Source organism: Hordeum vulgare, chromosome 4H (assembly GCF_904849725.1).
Source record: "Hordeum vulgare subsp. vulgare chromosome 4H, MorexV3_pseudomolecules_assembly, whole genome shotgun sequence".
Lineage (NCBI taxonomy): Eukaryota > Viridiplantae > Streptophyta > Magnoliopsida > Poales > Poaceae > Hordeum > Hordeum vulgare.
The window spans coordinates 78,433,122-78,437,448 of record NC_058521.1 but is presented as its reverse complement, the minus strand read 5'-3'; positions in this window follow the sequence as shown (position 1 = coordinate 78,437,448).

Genomic DNA, 4,327 nt, shown 5'->3' with positions numbered 1-4,327 from the left:
TCCTCCGTCGACTTTTTACGGGGCATGTGGAGATCCCCCCTGATCTCCAAATCTTCCAAGTCATTCCTTGCCTTCGACCCATCCTTGATCTTCTCCGACATGTTCAACAGTGTGCCAAGAAAGCTCTTGAGGACATTCTTCGTGATATGCATTTGATCAAGGCAATGAGGCGTGTCATGATTGGGCCAGTACTCTATTTCCCAAATAATAGACCTCGTTTTCCATATCTTCAGCAGCGGCTCCGGCGCCTTTTCCATCTTTCCCGATGCGGGGCACTTTTGCCAGTTATTCAACGGCTTGTATATTTCGGCGCCACTCCTCTTACGTGGAGGTCCTCGATGCTCAGCCAAACCATTGAATAGATCTCCACATATTCTACATGGGTCATCCTTTTCGAGCCATCTACGATGCCCCACGTACAAAATTTTCCGAGACCCGCCATCTATCATTGGCGTAAGCTGCTGAGACGTTGTATCATTCATGCACCTCATGCAACTACAGTATCTATGGCACACAAGGACTAAGGTGTACTTGTAACCGAGATAGTCGTACACCATCGTCATCAGCGCATGTCTCATATAGAAATATTCTCTTGTGATGGCATCCCATGTCTTGACCGGCAAAATCCCATAAAGTGTGTAGCTCCTCTTTCATAAGCCCTATATACTGGTTAATATTCTTTCCTAGTTGTTTCGGCCCTGGAATCAGAATTCTCATGTGTGTATATTTGTCTTCATGCATTTCCATGGGGGGAGGTTGTACATCCATACAAATACGGGCCATGTGCTGTGGTTGGTGCCCTGGTTTCCAAACGTATTCATGGCATCAGTACACACACCAAGAACGATGCTCCTTGCATCTTCTCCAAAAAATCGATATTCGACATTGAATGATCTCCACTGGTACCATCTGCGACGTGTCTCAGCTTCGGGTCATCTCCATCATCAGGCTTCTTCCTCTCTGCGTGCCAGCGCATGAGCTTTGCTTCCTTAGGATCTATGAAATACAGCTGCAGACGGAGAGTGATCGTAAAGTACCATACAACTTTCTGAGGAGCTTTCTTTCCTGCCTTCGTGTATCGAGAAGCATTGCATTCGGGACACCTGGTTTTTTCTGCGTGCTCCCCCCGATAAATGATGCTATCATCGATGCATGCATGGTATCTACTGTGCGACAGATCAAGAAGTCAAACGATTTTCATGTCCTCATCGACACTAGTAGAACACAGGTTCCCCGCGGGAAGAACATTATTATGTGGATACTTGAAATGCTCATCGAGGCTTTTGTTTATCCATTTGTTTTTGGCTTTCGTATTTAGAAGTTCGAGCGTGAAACTCAAGCGGGTAACCTCGGGATCACAACCGTCATATAATGGAGTCTTCGAGTCTACTTCAAGTTGCGCCATCTTGGCCTCCTCTCTAGAAGCAACTCTGTCCCTTGTCGTACTCTTGCAAAGGAGGTCTCGAACATGAGGGTCCTGCATGACTGAACTTAGTACCACTGAAGTCTGTGGCGTGTTCGTCGCCTCTTCTCCGCCATGTCCGGACTCTGCCACTTTGCCATGTCCATAATCTTCTCCACCGCAATGTCCGGACTCTTCCCCGCCGCCGTGTACGGACTCTTCCCTGCCGCCGTGTTCAGACTCTTCACTGCCGCCATGTACGGCGCCATCGTCTTCGTGTCAATCGGTCATCTCTTTGTTTAGTCACATGTCGTTATTCCCTGCCATGTGGACATCCTCATCGTCATCTTCACTTATCCACCGAGTATAGCCATCCATGAAACCATTGATCAGCAAGTGGGCCTTCAAATGGTCACCATCAAAAGGGTCCAAAATCACTCCTTTGCATTTTTTACACGGACATCTAATCCCAGACCGGTTATTTGCATACATGTCCATCAGCGCCAATTGCAAGTATTGCTCCGCCTACCTTCCACTCACCTTCATGACTATACGGTATAACAAACAAAATGGTTATAAACAAAATGCATGCATGCATCAAAGTCATATAAAAATTAGGCATAATAAGACATATCTAGTTTGCTCGAAATTCCTCGAAACAAGAATAAATCGACATTTCGGCAAAACATAAGCAACTCAAGGGGCATGTCACTCACACAAATCCCTTCATATCGCAAACACACATATTCCCATTATTGAAATGCACAACTTTTTACTCACCTATATCCCAAGAGAGATTGTGCACGGCTAAATAAATAGCTAGATCTAGTTGTTGTGAGGAGAGATGACTCTAGCTAACTAGTGGAGAGGGAGAGAGATGACCTAGCTAACTAGATCTATATGTATGGAAGGAGCGATAGCCAAATAAATGTGGAAGGTAGATTTAGAAGAGGCCATTTATGGAGGATAATTAGGGTGGAGGGGGCCTTAATGGGGAGAGAAGAGAGGTAGAAAGAAGAGAGAAGAAAGGCAACAATGGTGGAGAAGCAACTTAGAGAGAGGAGAGGAGAAAAGATGGGAGAGGGCAAAGGGGGAGGAAGAGGCAGAGGGGTGTGTGTGGGTGAAAGCTGCCCACAACCACGTGTAGTAGTAGCGCTTTTTGTAAAGCTGCGCTACTAATAAGTGGGGCCCAATAAGAGTAGGGCTGCTTCCAGACGAGTGCTACTTCTATTAAACTTAGTAGTAGCGCTTTTCACATGCACGCACTGCTACTATTGCTACCGTCGATAGCCTCGTTGGGCCGTGTTTAGCAGTAGCGCCTTTTGCATATCAAGCGCTACTTCTAAGGCCATTATGAGTAGCGCTTGGCAGAGCCAGCGCTATTGCTAAGTAGCAGCAGCGCGTGCTATTTTCCATCGCTACTTCTAGGCTCCTACCTATAAGGTTTTTCCTACTAGTGTTGCGAAGTCGAGTCTAGTGAAAAACTGCTTTGATTCGAGTTATATATCAGAGAGTAGGATTCTTTTTCTCCTCTTCCATGCTCTCGTGAGGAATCTTGACGTAAGAATTTCAATTCTACTCCTCTTCTCATTCAAAAAAAAAATAGGATCACACAGATATTTGTGGAATATATATGATGTCGATGTGACGGAGTTCTGTCTTGGTGCCTCCTGTCTAACTTGATTTCTTCCGGGGAGTTATGCTGCACGGGATTCTTGAGCACATAGTTATCATTCAGATTTCTTAGTATCTCAGGATGGATTATGTTCAAAATTGCTTAATACTAGTAGTGGCGAGAGGAGTCCGACATCCCCAATACCGTTGGAGAGAGTTCAGATGTACTTCCATACTTAGTATCGTTGTGTTTTTGAGGATCTGAGATACATGAGTTTCCGAGATCACTGGTTGTGTGTTGACGGATGTGATACACTCGACATGTTAGTATTATTGCAAGGAGTTGACTGATGGATTTTAGTCCTTGTATCCGTGGACCCGATTGCATGACCAGAAAAATTCGGGACTTCTTAGGTGGAAATTTAAGTAGTTACTTATAGGACAATCTCCCAAAAGATGCATGATGTGAGGTTGGGTTTCGACATCTAGTAGACTCGCTTGTTCATGGTCATTTTTACAGAGCACAGTCTCGATATATGTCATCGGTATGCTTCGACAAGCATTGTAGTTCGCTACGCCTAGGGAGCATATGTAGCGACCCGACTCAAAACGAGTCAAGCCTCTGTGTATCTGTGCCATCCCTGGATCAGTATGCTGGCACACACAGTACATCAATGTATATATCAAAGTGCAATCACATGTAAATAGCGTAAAACTGATATATACCTTAAATATCTCAGCGGAAGCAGTCAAGGGAGTGGAGTCCCAATAAACACCAACGACAAGTTGAGTGTAGACCGTAACCCTGAATCGTACGCTTACTCTCGAAGAAAAATATCTGCAACATAAGACGTTGCAGCCGTGTAGGTCAGCATATTGAATATGCCGGCAAGTCATCAAAGAGAGGGGTGAAAAGTAATCATCAATACTATATGCATATATGGCAGGTGGGGCTATAATTTTTTAGCGAAAAGCAAGTTTTCTCCTACATCAAGAGAGGGCTAAAAGCAAAATGTTACTACATTGTTGGTTGTTAATGAGATGGTTCCGCCAACCAATTCTCGTACCCGAGTTGTCAATAATTCCCACATCAATATTATTATTTGTGTTGACAATTTCAGATAACTTCAGTTCCTTTGGCTCAAGTTGTCCATGACCGTGGACACGGCTAATCGATTAGGTTTGAGTACTCTGCAGAGTTTTGCACACGTTCCCCACAAGATTTGATCGCCTCCAAGTATGTCCTCGCACTTCAAAGTGTGTTAAGACCGGATGATCAAAACATGGTCTTTCAACGGGTCCCTCTGAATC